The following is a 16181-nucleotide window of genomic DNA, read 5'->3' as shown; positions in this document are numbered from 1 at the left end:
CTCTTGAGAATCCCTCGGACATCAAGGAAATCAAGGAGATCAAACCAGTAAATCCAAAAGGAAATCAACCCTGAATATTCATTGGAAGGACTGGTGCTGAATATGAAACTCCAACACTTTTGCCACGTGATGAGAAGAACTGACTCATTGAAAAGACTGTTATGCTGGGAAGGACGGAGGTCATGAGGAGAAGGGGGCAACAGAGGATGAGATGATTGGATGGCATCACTGATTCAAAGGACATGAGTTTGAGCAAACTCTGGGAGATGGTGAAGGACAGGGAAACCTGGCATGCTGCTGTCCATGGGATCACAATGTATCAAACATGGCTTAGTGACTGAACTACAACATGGGGAAATCTGTTGAAAGAATATATTTGGTTGTGGGAAGATCAGGAATTCAGTTTGGTATAAGTTGAACTGAACTTGAGATGCCTAGTTAGACTTTCAAATGGGAAATCTACAGCAGGTGGATATATAAATCAGGAGCATGGTGGAGAAGTAGATCAGAGCTGGATATTTAGATTTTGCCAGTATATACCTGGTGTGAGTGTGCTGCATCACTTCAGTTGTGGCTGATTCTTTGAGACCCCGTGGACCCTGCCAGGCTCCTCTGTCCATGGAATTCTCCAGGCAAGAATACTGGAGTGGGTTGTCATGACCCCTCCAGGGGCTCTTCCCAACCCAGGGATCGAACCCACCTCTCTTACATCTTCTACATTGGCAGGTGAGTTCTTGACCACTAGCGCCACCTGGGAAGCCCATATACTTGGTATCAGAAGTCAACTACGCATAAAGCTGCTAATGGATCTAATAAAATGAATACAAACAACAGACCATTCATGTTAAAATACACTGCGCTCATGTTTCATTAATAATTGCATCCTTCTCATATTCTTGGAAACTAATGTCTATTAGATGAACTCCATGAAGGATGTATTGACAGACAGTATCACAATATGTAAGGTGAACTATAATACCTCTGGAGTTCATCACTCATAGCTCTGTGTCCTCTTCAGAAAAGATAGCAGAACAAACTTCATGATTCCTATAATGTATTTCAATCACCACTGTAATTTTTTCTTTTTTGCTAAAAATACATTTTCTTCCAAAATGCAATCCCAGTTTGTTTGCAAATAAACCTCTTTGGATTACTAGATCCAAAATACTCATGTTACAAATTACTAAATAAATCATGAACTCACCACTTGAAGATGCTCAAAATGCAGGCCCCCATCTTCATGCAATGTCAGTCAAAAGCATGCAACTTTTAAAAAATGAAACGATTTCATGTTCCATATTTTTTCTATGTAGTATGAAATTGGTATATATTTTATTGGTGTGTAATTAATAAAAATCAGTAGTAAATAGTGGGGAGAAAATGCTAGCAGGTATACAAGACTCACCTTACACAGTGAAATCTGAGTAAAAGCTCCAGAGCCTGAATTGAAATGGTAATTGACTATACTCCTTAGAGTACTTATTAGATGATTGCTAAGTGATTGGGGGGGGATTACTCCAAACCTACTACAGCAGAATTTTTATTGATGTGTTTGAGGTTCTACACTTTTAACTATTTCATCAAGTGATCATCAAGCATGAAAAATTTGAGAATGACCATTCTAGCGATATCTATGATTTTTGATCATAAGCAGTAGGATTAATTAAATGATACTCACAAAAATTATACTTGAAATTAATCAGTCAGCATTCTGCTTGTTCTAGTGTCATACTTGATGAGGCTCAACTGCTTCTTCATTAATGAATGGGTCAAACAAATTCTCATTCTGTGCTTGTTAGGGGCTTCCCTAGTGGCTCAGATGTTAAAGAATCCTCCTGCAATGTGGGAGACCTGAGTTTGATCCCTGGGTTGGGAAGTTACCCTAAAGGAGGGCATGGCAACTCTCTCCAGTATTGTTGCTTGGAGAATCCCCATGGACAGAGGAGCCTGGCGGGCTACAAGCCATGGGGTTGCAAAGAGTCAGACAGGACTGGGCGACAAAGCACAGCAGGGCACAGAGTGTGGGTAATAAATATGTGCAAATATTACTAGGTCTTGATAGACAGTGATGAGTTATTAAAAATGTGAAAAAATAGAAAGCCAGGCCCTTTGCTGGAGACACTTGGTACCAATAAATAAATAAATAAAATAAAAGGCAAAAAAATTACTCATTAGCTTGATCACATATTCAGAATCCTACCCTGATCCCCAAAGTTACTCCCAGTCTCAAGGAAAAGAAGATAGCTTTATAAGAGTGTGGGTTAAGGGATAATTGTACAGGGGGGATAGAAAGAAATACTGTAAATATTGCACAGAGAACTAGATGATACAGTACTTGTCCCAGCAGCAAACCTTACAAGTTTTGAAATTTTGGATTGGTCTCACTTTCTTCATCTAAAACATGGAATCAATACGTCCTGTTTTGTTTAGTTTATAGTTGTGGATAATATAATTTATTTTTAAGCCAAAGCTCAGTTAAGTAAATGTAAGAATTGAATAAGAATAAGTAAAACTACTTTTCTATAACTTAAGTTCTGACTGAAGTCATTATATAACTGTTAGCTAGTTAATATGAAGTTAATATTTACACTGAATAGTTTTCATAGCCTTTTATAGTTTTCTGACTCTCTGCTTCCTTGTCTATCTGCTAGTATTGATGAAATAAAAATTCACACTTGAAGGTATGGAAAAGCTAAACATAAAAATTTTTCTCTACCCTTTGGCCTCCTTCTTTCCCTGTGTGAATGTGTTTATACATATGTGTATATATATATGCATATATATGTGTATATGTATTTATATACATGTATGTATATATGTATATTTATGTGTGTTTATAGTAGTCAGTCATGTCCAACTCTTTATGACCCCAGGGACTGTAGCCCGCTATGCTCCTCTGTCCATAGAATTCTCTAAGCAAGAATACTGGAGTGGGTTGCCATTCCCTTCTCCAGGGGATCTTCCCGACACGGGGATCATTCCGGGGTCTTCCGCATTGCAGGCAGATTCTTTACCGTCTGAGACACCAGGCAAGCTTTGTTTTTGTTTAGCCACTAAGTCGTGTCCAACTCTTGTGCAACCCCATTTACTGTAGCCCGCCAGGCTCCTCTGTCCATGGGATTTCCCAGGCAAGAATACTGGAGTGAGGGAGTGGGTTGCCATTTTCTCTCCAATATATATACATTTCTCTGTGCATTTGCATTATTGTTAACCATCCTCCCCAGAGGCAGAAATACCTGCTCAACCATAAAGATCAATGTTTCTTCTTCTGATGCTAGCCATATAATTCCTTAGAAGGTCATATTCCTTCCCCAATTCTCTAAGGGGTTTGGTTCTTACTTTACCAAATATGTGACTGATCCTCTGATAAAATTAATGATGATTTAAGTGACTTGAAACAGTTGATCAAAAATATGGTTTTATAAGATGTCTGTCCCCTGTGACTAGCAGCAACCTTATACTGCCATGTGTGCTTGCTTGCACATATCTCCTTCAGCAAAATCGCATATACACGCCCCCCCCTCCCCCAGAACAATTTTCAGAGCTCTCTGAAAGACTGTCTTCTGGGTTATAGTCCTCAGATTAGCTCAAATAAAATTTTCCATTTCTTTCTTAGATTGACTATTAATTTTTTGTTGAGAAGATATAGGAATCCTTGGATCTGTGTAGCTATATTCTGTCCAGTGGTGTTATAGCTTAAGATGTCTATGCTCCCTCCATGACCTTCCATTAAGAGTTATCTGTTCCTTCTGGCATCTAGTAAGATAGCCATAGACCCAGCCTCACATATATTCTATTTTGGGCCATCTGTGATTTCCTCCTGCATCCTCTGGTTCTCTCCTGGAATACTTAGGCTCCTCTGTAAGATGACTTTATGTTCTGTTTTTCCTGAACTGTATGGTTTATGCTGGCTTAATAATCATGCATGTTTGTTTTTTTTCTTAGATGTTTCCCAGTCTGACTGATAAATACTATCTCCTCATTTGAGTATTCTCCGTAATTTGAGCCATAGGGACTGGGAGTTTTTCCAGGACTTCACTTAAATCTCTCTGGACACTGAGTCAACAACCGTACTGTTAGGGAAACATGCTGACTGAACCTGCCCACCATGGCCAGGTAGCATAGTAACCATTTGCCTGAGTTATTTTATGACAGGAGGTCCTATTAAGGAAAATGGAGCTAATAAGCCACCACCAATCAGAAGAGTTCAGGAAAGGTCAAAAGGAGACACCACATGTCCTACCACCTCCCAGAATCCTCCTCACTGGAATCCATTTTTGCTGAGCAATGCCTGCATCACTAGGAAGGACCCTGAGTCAGAATGACTGGCCAGAGACAATCCAGAAACTAGCCCCATTACCATAAAACCTGAGACTGCAATCCAAGTGGCAGAGCAGTTCTCCAGGTTCCCCTTACCCTCCTGCCCTCTACCTGGGCACCCTTTCCCCATAAAGTCTCTGGCTTTGTCAGACAATTTATTTCCAAGTGTTAGACAAGAGTGCACTCTTGGGCCCGGGAAGGGGTCCCTGTTCCTGCAACACTACCTCCGCAGGATGTTGGCATTTGAGATTTTTCTACAAGGCTCCCCATTTCTCAGGCTATTAATGGCAAATGAAATACAGCGCATTAGCAACTCTTTATTCAAACCAAACCCTACCTGTAGTTTTACTGTTTCCCATTGCCTAAGGAGGGAGTGTCTGATAGGTTTGAATCAATTTCTGAATTCATGTCAGCCAATAACTAATTGCTTTCCCATATCTTTCTAGTTTTGCTTAGTAAGGAAATGGGGAGATTTGCTTTTCTAAAAAAAAGAAAAATTATAGTGGCAGAAGCCCTAAGCCTCGATTCCTTTAAGGCTTTGCTTTTGATATGCAAAAAACAGGCTTTCCAAATTCCAAAACCTTTTCTCTCCAAAAAAGATTTGCCCTTGCAAATCAAAACCCTGCTATTCAAGGCTATTTAGATATTAATAAGTATGTAATTTGACACTATTCTTTGTATCTTGCTACAGAATTCTCCATCTGAGTCTATAGCCCCAGACACCTTAGCCCAAAGGAATGTTTTATAAGGACCAATGCAACAGATTAAAACACACACATACACACACACACACATCACATCACATCACACCACATCACATCCTATATATGCATGTGCACGTGTGTATTTCTTTTTCTTTTCTTAACATATCAGATGAAGATTAGGTAAAATAATGTATCTGAAAAAGCAGTCTACATAAAACTAGTCATGAAAGGATTAAACAACAGATCCAGAGTCATCATTATTGATAAAGGGATATTTAATTTATTAAAGGACATGCTGTGGAGCTAGGTAAGAACTGGGTAATTATTTTCAGCTCTTAAGCTAAATAAAGACTTGCTTCCAGCACAAGGGATTAAAAATATTGCTCACACATTCATAAAAAGCAGAAGGCAAGTTGTGGATGTAAGAATGCAGCTGGTAGATAAAATTCCATTAATCTCTATGATTCAGAATGTTCAGGTTAGAGACAGAGACTGAGATACAGCTTCACCACTGAATAGTCAAACAAGAAGCCAGCATTTTGTGGACTCTATTGGGAGGAAGCAAAGTTGTCTACAGAAGACAACTGAAAAAGATGTCTTTTAAAGACCATACTTTGACCAGTGTATGAAACGAGGATGGAGATCCCTGAGGCAGACATCCAGCCTTGATAGCAAAGCACAAGAACTTTACTTGAATTTTCATGAAAGAATCCTCCAAACTTGAAAAAGAAGTCTCGAGAACAAATTGGAAAATAAATTATTCAGATAGTTACACCAGAATATTAGGGAGGAAAATTGGAGCAGGGTACCAGGACATACTGAATATCTTTTTCAAAAAAAAAAAAATTTTAAATGTGTGTTTCACATTTCAAATAGTTCAGTCACTTCAATAAATTATTTTGCAATTTTTCTGAAAATTAACAACATTCAGCTAATACTATGTATAGATATTTGGGTGAAGGGATTTTTCCTGGTTCTAATAATAAAGACTTTCTTTCACCCAACATAGGCAATGTCTACTAATTAGCAATTGCTATCTAAAACAGATTATATATTTTCTGTGCTATACTGCTGTAAGTATAAAGTACTAAGTAAAGAAATAATAATGTAATAGCATTAAAATCTCAATATGACCCCGTTTAATGTATGCAAAATATTTTATTTCCAAATCCTACTCCACAGAGTCCCTTCCAGAACTGTTCAATGGCACAAACCTTATTAGAGCAAAATCCATGAAACCTATGCCAGCGGGGCATTCTTCTTTCTTCCATTCAGTCCCCCTGCATTTTGAGTATCCTATGATGAAGCTCTAACTAGACTACCCTTCTTCTTGAACTCTTGACCTCAAATCCTCTAAGTGGATACCATATTAGTGCATCAATATTTTATTGAAATCCTATAATAACCAACATATGCATTACATTTCTAGGATAAGAAGAAGATCATTTTAGAAATAGGAATTAGCGCTCTATTAGATAGGAGATGACATTTGACTCCATGGGTCATTCTTCATAAGTCAAAATTCATTTAGTAATAGTAAAGGAGAAGAATGTGGGTAAGAGATCAATAAATAATGTACTCTATTCTGGCTATAGGAGACACAAATAGGATTAAATCAATTACAATGAAGTTTATGTTTATAATATATTCTAATTTATTTTTAAAAAGCAATACCTGAAATGTTAATGGTAGTAGGGTGGCAGGAAAGCTCAAGAGGTGATGTGACTTCACTGGGTATGACTTTGCATATCTATGGCTGCGGATGGCAGAGGTGATGTTATTTTTTAAAACTAGGGGATTTTCAATGCTTTAATAATTCTGTAGAGATCGTCTACTATCCTCCTTGTCCTTTATAGAAAATATTCAGTTTTCAGGAAAAAGCTCAAGTCCTACTTCCTTCAAGACACTTGATTTGTTTTGTTTCTTCTGACCTCTAGTGCTCACATTGTTCTTTAAGCTCCCATATTTCAGGGTCACACCATTTGTTCTTTGTTTCTACATTGTTAATTTTTGGCCAAAATAGCATAATGTAAATTTGCAGTCTCATGTACATAGCCATAGGATTTTGAAGTCAGTAAACAGGTCTTACATGCTCTTTTTTCCTACAAAACACCCCAAGCAATGAGTGCAATAAAGAAGTTGCACAATAAATATGTACTAGAAATAGCTCAGATGGTAAAGAATCTGTCTGGGTGAGGGATATCTGGGTTCGATCCCTGGATTGAGAAGATCCCCTGGAAGAGGGCATAACAACCCACTCCAGTACGCTTGCCTGGAGAATCCCATGGACAGAGGGGCCTGGTGGGCTATAGTCCATGGTGTCACAAAGAGTCAGACATGACTGAGCAGCTAAGCCTAGCACAGAAATGATTAGACTGTATGAAATAAATTATATATGACAAGAAGTTAGAAGAACACTAGGTTAAATAAAGTTCATGGTTTCACAGATGCCCCTGGCAATACTTTTTACCTTTCTGAGAAAGATAATTGTCTCCTTGATTAGCATTAATATAAGAAATAGCACTAGATCAATCTTGTCAATAATGTAATTTCTTTTGATGACAAAACTCAAACACAGCTAGTGGTAAGAAGCCTCCTGAAAGTGAAAGTCACCCAGTCATGTCTGACTATCTGCAACCCCATTGACTATACAGTCCATGGAATTCTCCAGGCCAGAATACTGGAATGGGTACTTGTTCCCTTCTGCAGGGGACCTTCCCAACCCAGGGATTGAACCCAGATCTTCTATATTGCAGGCGGATTCTTTACCAGGAGCCACCAACCAGGGAAGCCCAAGAATACTGGAGTGAGTAGCCTATCCCTTCTCCAGGATATCTTCCCAATCCAGCAATCAAACAGGGTCTCCTGCATTGCATGCGAAACCCAAGAAGCTTCTTGAAGTATATTAATTCAGGAGCCCTGCAACTTCATAAATAGCTTTTGAGGAGCAACCACAAATAGGGAGCCATATTTTGTGCAAGGCATTCAAAATGGTATCCATAAAGGGTACATTTTATACTTTATGGCTATCACAGTTTACTGAGGACTAAATATATTAAATAATTGCTATGAACAAAGTGTATATAATTCAGTGAAAAAAATCAGTGGACCTATTTCTTAATTTTTTGGTCCAAGAATATCTCTAGGAGAAAGCAACATTTAAACCATGGCTTGAAGAAATAGATGAAGCTGGACAAAAAGGAGAAATGAAAAGTAATATGCAAAGAAAAGGAAATATTATGTATGTTTCAGAGTAAGTGAAAGGTAGAATGCAGATTAGTGTAAAGGAAGGTATAAGATAAGGTGAATATGTGTCTAGCTATTCCTAGAATATGTGAATATGTGTGAATATTCACATGGATGAATATGTGTCTAGCTATGTTGTTTGTTGAAAGCCCACCATGTTTCAGGCAATCTGTAGGGTGCTGGGGAAAAAAATGACAAATCATTATATCTTACTTGACAGGGTTTTTGTTCTGAGTTTATACTCTAGTAGTAGAGACAAATATCAACCAAATAATTGACTGGAGAGTAATTGAGTTGGATTCTATTCAAAATTGAAACTGAGATAAATGGTTTGACTCTTTAAGTATAGGAGAAAGATTATGTCCTTTGCAAGGGTGCAATAAAGGAGTTGTCTTAAATTGGAAGATCAGTAAAAGTTTCCCTAGGAGAAATTCTTAAACTGAGCTTGAAATTAAAAAGGAGAGTTAGTACAAAAAGGGAGATACAGAGGAAAAAGGACTTGTAAGTATATGTAAGTGGCCAGGAAGACCCCCTGGTGAAGGGAACGGCTAACCCTTGTGATATTCTGGCCTAGAGAATTCCATGGACAGAGGAGCCTGGCGGGCTACAGTTCACGGGGTCACAAAGAGTCAGACATGACTGAGCGACTAACAGCATAACATTTCCAAGAAATCAACATTAGGTCACTGTGGCTGAGTGTAGCAAATAAGGGGAAGGACGCCCCAGGAGCCAGACTATGCAAAAGATTTATATATGGATGACATATATTCATATGATTTATATATATTACCTAATCCTTGGAATACAGGGAAGTCAGAGGAGTATTTTAAGCAGGAGCAGTGACGTGATCAAATGTGCATTTTGAAAAGAGCATTAGAACTTTCTATGACAAGCAGATAGGAAAAAATTCTCTGAAGCAACTGGAGCTTTACCACCAGAGTGGCACAGAAAGACAAGAGGGAAAAAATGTGACCAAAATACCATATTTTATATGAAGTCTGCCTGAGGTAAAGAAAGATTTGAGGGAGATTAGTTTTAGAAGTGGGGTTGATCTCAGACAGGAAACTCTGTCATTGGCTTCCTCCATCCCAGGAGTTCAATGAGCAAGGGATTGGTACTGCTTTTAAAATTCAGGACTAGAATGGGAATTCAGTCACCTTCAAAAATGGGGATAATTTTTAAGGTGATGGTACAAGGGTATGTCTTTACTACTGTGCATTGAAAAACAACATTTCAAGTATCAGTGAAATTTAAACGACATTGCCAATTTAAGCAAACGAAGAGACTCAGTTCTATGTGGCAAGTTCTCGGGGGTGGGAGGGTGGGGACAAAAATTCACATAGGCTTGGAAGAAAACCAAATAAAGGGTATACATGCTTAGCTTCTTGAAAGGTGAGAGAGAAGAGGTGGTCTAAGGGAACCCAAGATTTCAGTGTCCCAAGGTCCCAGGAAGTGTAGGAGGAAATAAGGAACGTGCTTAATTTGTATTCTGTCATGAAAGGAACAAAAGGGTTGAGAGAAATAATACGTAAAATGATACTGTATATATGCATCAGTAACTGGATGCCACAGCGGGATCCTGGATAATCCAGTGCCACATGCAATAAATGCAAGAGCTTGTTGATGCCATGGACATCATCCCAGAGAGGACTTTGTCTAGAGAGTAATCACAGACCAGACACCTTACCCTGACAATATGATGTGGCTGCTCCTAGAATGTAATAGACATTCTCTAAAAAGGAAATCCTGAATAAAGCAAAAGAAATTTGGAGAAAGTTTCTATTCTTTTTCACAACTAAAAACATGATCGAATGATTATAACCATTATCTGTAACAGCCTAAGGGGATATATAGCATTTTCATATGAACAAACATTTTTCCCAGTGACTTCCTATCATCATAACCCTTCACCCTTCAGGCAGCATGAGGACTTTCTTCAAATGGAAAAATGATATCATTCTTTGTTGTTGTCCAGTTGCTCAGTCATGTCCGAATCTTTGTGATCCCATGGACTGCAGCATGCCAGACTTCCCTGACCTTTGCTATCTCTCAAAGTTTGCTCAAACTCATTCCATTGAGTCAGTGATGTTCACCAATCCTCAATCTTTCCCAGTATCAGGGTCGTTTCCAAAGAGTAGGCTCTGCACATCAGGTGGCCAAAGGGTTGGAGCTGCAGCTTCAGCATCAGTCCTCCAGTGAATATTCAGGGTTGATTTCATTTAGGATTGACTGGCTTAATCTCCTTGCAGTCCAAGGGACTCTTAAGTCTTCTCCAGCACCACAATTCAAAAGCATCAATTCTTCGGTGCTCAGCCTTCTCCACTGTCCAGCTCTCATATCTGTATATGACAATGGAAAAACCATAGCTTTGAATAAAAGATGTCATTCTTGAAGAATAAAAAATATGAGTGGATTTAATAACTAAATATCTACAGAGGAGAAGGTATGCAGGTATTGCCAAGAAGTAAAAAGCAACATGTAGTTTAGTTGCAGCTTTGCAAGTAAGCAGTTAGTACACTAAGGGAAAAGCAAGAAGGATGGATGCACCTCCTGGGATCTGGAAGGGAGTTTGTAGAGAGAGTCTGTGTCCTTGGGAGAGCAGCGTCTTAGATCACAGCTAGCCTGAGACAACCCACAGGGACAGAACTGGGGGAAATATCCTGATCTCTTATACCCGCTCCTTCTACCCTTCTCTTGCAACTCCCTCTTAGGGAGTTCAAGAGGAAACTGGAGGGCATGGGTAATAGTACATAGGTAACCTAGAGGCCATCCTTCTGGACCAAGGTGGGTGAGGAAATTGGAGAAATTTTCTACAGGGGCAAACTCACAGGCATACTCCACTTTGTTCATCTATTGATGGCCAAAGGGAGAGATCCAGCACAGACTGCCTGCAGTGGGCATTTGACAGAGCATGTATGCCAAGCATCTTAACTTTGAGATCTCTAAATAGGAATTCTCAAAGTTTTGTGCAGAAACAACAAGTTGAGAGATAACAAACTGGTTTTGAATGCCAAAGTGATGTCTATGCCATAAACAATAGATATGGGAAGAATGTTTGACAATATGAGATAATCTTCACATTCTAGACTTGATAAAGCATCTATGTACTAAGGATGATAAAGAGGATTTGACATCATTATGACAGGCCCTGTGCCTTCTACATCTTAACAACCATTAAGCAGGAATATTGGAGTACATTTTTAATCTCAGGGATCCATGAGTGCCCACCACTAATGCTACCCTTTAGAACTGGAAGTATCAGAGGGCGGCTACTGCCACAGGCAACACTGTGTGGGGGCAAGAGAATAATGAGACATGCACCTGAAATCAGCCAGGGAGGGAAATGTTATTGTTCAGTCACTAAGGCTTGTCTGACTGTTTGCAACCCCATGGACTGCAGCACACCAGGCCTTCACTCTCTCCCAGAGTTTGCTCTGATTTATGTCCATTAAGTCAGTGATGACTCCTAATTATCTCATCCTCTACTGTCCCTCTCCTTCTGGCTTCACTCTTTCCCAGTATCAGGGTCTTTTCCAATAAGTCGGCTCTTTGCATCAGGTGGCCTAAGTATTGGAGTTTCATCTTTTTTTTTTTTTTTTCATTTTACCTAAACGGGAGGGAAATCCAAAAGATGCGGGATGTATGTTTATGGAGTTTCATCTTTAACATCAGTCATTCCAGTGAATATTCAGGAGTGGTTTCCTTTAGGATTGACTGGTTTGATCTCCCTAAATTTCAAGAGACTCTCAAGAATCTTCTCCAGCACTACAATTCAAAAGCACCAATTCTTTGGCACTCAGCCTTCTTTATAGTCCAACTCTCACATCTATACATGACTACAGAAAAAACTATAGTTTTGACTATATGGACCTTTGTCAGCAAAGGGATGTCTCTCCTTTTTAATATGCTGTCTAGGTTTGCCATAGCTTTCCCTTGAAGCAGCAAGTGTATTTTACTTTCATGGCTGCAGTCACTGTTTGCAGCAATTTTGGAATCCAAGAAAATGAAATTTGACACTGTTTCCACTTTTTTCCCCATCTATTTGCCATGAATTGATGGGACCAGATGCCATGATCTTAGTGTTTTGAATGTTTTTAAGCCAGCTTTTCCACTTTCCTTTTTCACCTTCCTCAAGAGGCTCTTTAGTTCTTCATTTTCTGTCATAGAGTGGTAGTATCTGCACTTCTGAGCTTGTTGATATTTCTCCCAGCAGTTTTGATTCCAGATTGTGATTCTTCCAGCATGGCATTTTGCATGATGTATTCGGCATATAAATTAAATAAGCAGGGTGACAACATACAGCCTTGTTGTACTCCCTCCCCAATTTGGAACCAGTCTATTGTTCAATTTCCAGTTCTAACTATTTCTTCTTGACCTGCATACAGGTTTTTCAGAAGACAGGTAAGGTGGTCTAATAATCCTAAATCTTTAAGAATATTCCACAATTTGTTGTGATACATACTGCCAAAGGTTTTCGCATAGTCAATGAAGCAGATGTTTTTTTCTGGAATTCCTTTTCTCCATGATCCACTGAATGTTGGCAATTTGATCTCTGGGTCTTCTGCCCTTTCTAAATCCAACTTGTACATCTGGAAGTTCTCGGTTCAGGTACTGCTTGAAGGATATGAGCATTACCTTGCTAGCATGTGAAATGAGCGCAACTGCACTATAGTTTGGACATTCTTTGGCATTGATCTTCTTTGGGATTGGAATGAAAACTGACCTTTTCCAGTCTTGTGGCCACTATTGAGTTTTCCGAGTTTATTGGTATAATGGGTGTAGCACTTTATCAGAATCATTTTTCAGGATTTGAAATAGCTCAGCTGGAATTCTATCACCTCCATTAGCTTTGTTCATAGTAATGCTTCTTAAGGCCCACTTGATTTGACCTAAAAACTTTTGGAAAACTACGAGTTTTGCCAACATACTAAAGTTCAAAGCTGATTTAGAGAATTTTAGAGAAATTATAGGGAAAGACAAGAAAAGATAAAAAAAAAAAACAAGAAACCTACAAATCACAAAAAAACTAAGTATATTTGATCTAACACACAAAAATTCTATAGAAGTATAGGTACTCAGTGATTTTTAGGTGAAAATTACTTAAAAGCTGATCATGAATAATACTAAGTTATAGACTACCTTGGACTTCTCAGGGGGCAGTAGTGGTAAAGAATCTGCCTGCCAATGCAGGAGACGTAAGAGACATGGGTTCAGTCCCTGGGTTGGGAGGATCCCCAGAGGAGGGCTTGGCGACCTACTCCAGTATTCTTGCCTAGAGAATCCCATGGACAGAGAAGCCTGGAAGTCTACAGTCCATAGAGTCACAAAGAGTCAGACACAATTTAAGCAACTTAGCGTGTACACAAGCATATACTGCCTTAGAACATAATGACTACAAATGTAAATTTGAAATCAATTTCAATATAAACAGATAAAATTTAGGAGAAAGCATTAAGATTTGAAGACATGAATTTTCTCATGAGAAGAAAGCAAAGACATTATATGATTTGTTTAAGAAACAAACACCCTTGTCAATAGGAAAACAGGGTTGTTGAAATGCCTGAGGTTAAGTATATGATAAAGGCAACCATTCACTATATAATACAGATGTATGGTGAAAATTAAAAGGTAGAGATAAATGGAAATTAGAGAGATACTTCTGGGCTCATTTCTTCTCTCAATTTCTATGACTCAGTGACTAAGCTTTTTTGTTGTAGCAAAACATTATTTGCACTATTAATCATGGTCACCTCTTAAAATGAAGAAGTAGTTCTGTTCATGTTGTTATTGTTAAAAAGATTTAATTATAACACTATTGGTGATGTGGAGGCAAAACAACTTTGACAGAAACAGAAAATATTTCTACATAAGTAAAAAATATTTGATGAGGTAGTAACTTATGCATAGTCAAGCAGGATCCTAGACACCTTTACTTTAAAATTTTGACTGACTAGCAAGACAAAATAGAAATTGAAATATCCTCACTGATGAGAAATTAAAATATTTATAGCCGCAAATTTCACAGATAATTATAATTTAACACATTTTAAACAATAAAATATGGACATATATATTTACTTTATTCATTTAAATATATTCATACGCTTCTCACATTTTAAAGATTTTTTGCATATTCAGCATTATACTGAACATTAACACACTGCTACTAAGTATTGTTGAGACTACAGGTTGCTTTCTGATTAAGGAGTTACTAAAATATAAGTATGGCAATGCCTTATTTTGTAAGAATTCCTTAAAAGGTAAATTTTGAGAGAGGAGTATTTTACACTAAAGAATTTAAGTGTTTTTCTAATTATAATCATTTAATTACTTTTTAAATTTATAATTTAATTATGAAGTAGACAATCAAATAATTTCAGGGTGTTTGAGTTCAATATGCATACATAACAAAGATTTAACTGGCATTCAAGCAACCCATTTGCTTTATTCTACATATTGTTGTGAGCCTGATAGTCCCTTCTTACATGAAGCTAGCACTCTAGTAAGAGAAGGTGGACAATGAACAAGCAAATGAAGATAATATGTAGGGAGTGATGAAACTATGGAAACATAATGAAAGAAGGCAACGAACAGGATATGAGTCATGGGTGACCTTTCTATGAAGGCATTTTGAGCACAGACCTTCAGAAAGAGGGAAAAATCTTGCACATATATTTGGTGGAAAATTCTAGGGATAAGGAAGAGTAAAAGAAAAGATGTAGGTGCAGTCACATCCAGGGACTTACGCCAGAAAGTATGAAGGTCACTATGGTGGGAGTGAGCTTTGAAATGAATAGTAAAAATGATTCAAGAATACATACTCATATTCCATATGAATATCACATATATGGGGTGGAAAGGGTCATGGGAGGGTGTTGCTTTCAGGATTGAGGGGACACATGTATACCTGCGGTCAGTTCACGATGGTGTATGGCTAAAGCCATTAGAATCCTGTAAAGCAATTATCCGCCAATTAAAATAAATAAATAGAATTTTTTAAAAGATTACATATAAATGCAATCTATATGTTTAATATCCAAATTTAGTTTGGCAACTAATCATATAACGAAGACAATTAACTAGTAGACATGAAGGATGTTGTAAAACTGTAATATGTGAACTTAAAAATCCAGAGAAATAAATGCTCTCAGTTTTAAAAAAAGAAAAAAAAACCATGGAGAACCATTGCTTTGATAACAAGAATTATGCTCAACAGCAAAAAAAAGGACTGAGCCACAATGACCAATATTAAAATGTTCTTTACTATTATAGCCTTGGTGTGCCTCACATGGACTGTTCTTCTTATAGAGGGGATTCGAAATATTTTCTTTTCCTTTTGGAAAGAGCAACTCATGATATATGAATTTCAAAAAATATTTCAGAGTCATTCAATTCCATTTCTTTCAAATACTGCTGCCTTGAGAGGAATAAATATGCAACTGCCCATAGACACAATGAAGTATTTAATCTTGAGCAGAAGGTTGTTGAGTTGTTAAACATGAAAGCCACAGAATGCGTTTCTCTGCTCTGAGGAAAATAAAATTTTATTCTGGATATCTGTGTCCAAAAATGAACAAGGAGATTAAGGCCAAATGTGGACATAGGAAGATTAAATCGGTTTATTGTGTTCTGTAATGTTTTTTTTAGGCTGACCTTATAAAAAGAAATTCAATATTTTTCAGAAAGGAAATTGGTTGCAAGAAATAGATACAGGGCAATGTAACTTTACAAACGCTCATATTCACATGAATCGTAAGATGAGAGGTTAAAAGTAGGATAAAATATGAATAATACAAATATTAGGAGAATAGATAGTAGTTTTCACTTCATTCCCTTGTGTCCTGCCCAAATGAAGACTGACAAATTCAATAAAGTCTAGAAGAAAAATTACCTACATTGAGTTTCATATGT

The 16181-nt window shown here is 37.8% G+C and overlaps 1 long non-coding RNA gene across 1 annotated transcript in view; it reads right to left on the bottom strand.

Moving 5' to 3' along the window:
• Window positions 1-9644: 9644 nt before the first annotated feature.
• LOC136146051 (uncharacterized) overlaps window positions 9645-16181 on the bottom strand; it is a 34264-nt gene continuing 27727 nt past the window's right edge. Inside the window, exon 3 of the long non-coding RNA XR_010658888.1 lies at window positions 9645-10609. This is a non-coding gene — a long non-coding RNA (uncharacterized lncRNA). The remainder of the gene's footprint in view (window positions 10610-16181) is intronic.

This window comes from Muntiacus reevesi, chromosome 13, assembly GCF_963930625.1.
Source record: "Muntiacus reevesi chromosome 13, mMunRee1.1, whole genome shotgun sequence".
Classification (NCBI taxonomy): domain Eukaryota; kingdom Metazoa; phylum Chordata; class Mammalia; order Artiodactyla; family Cervidae; genus Muntiacus; species Muntiacus reevesi.
Note: the sequence above shows the minus strand (reverse complement) of the source record. Positions and strands in the feature narration are given on the sequence as shown.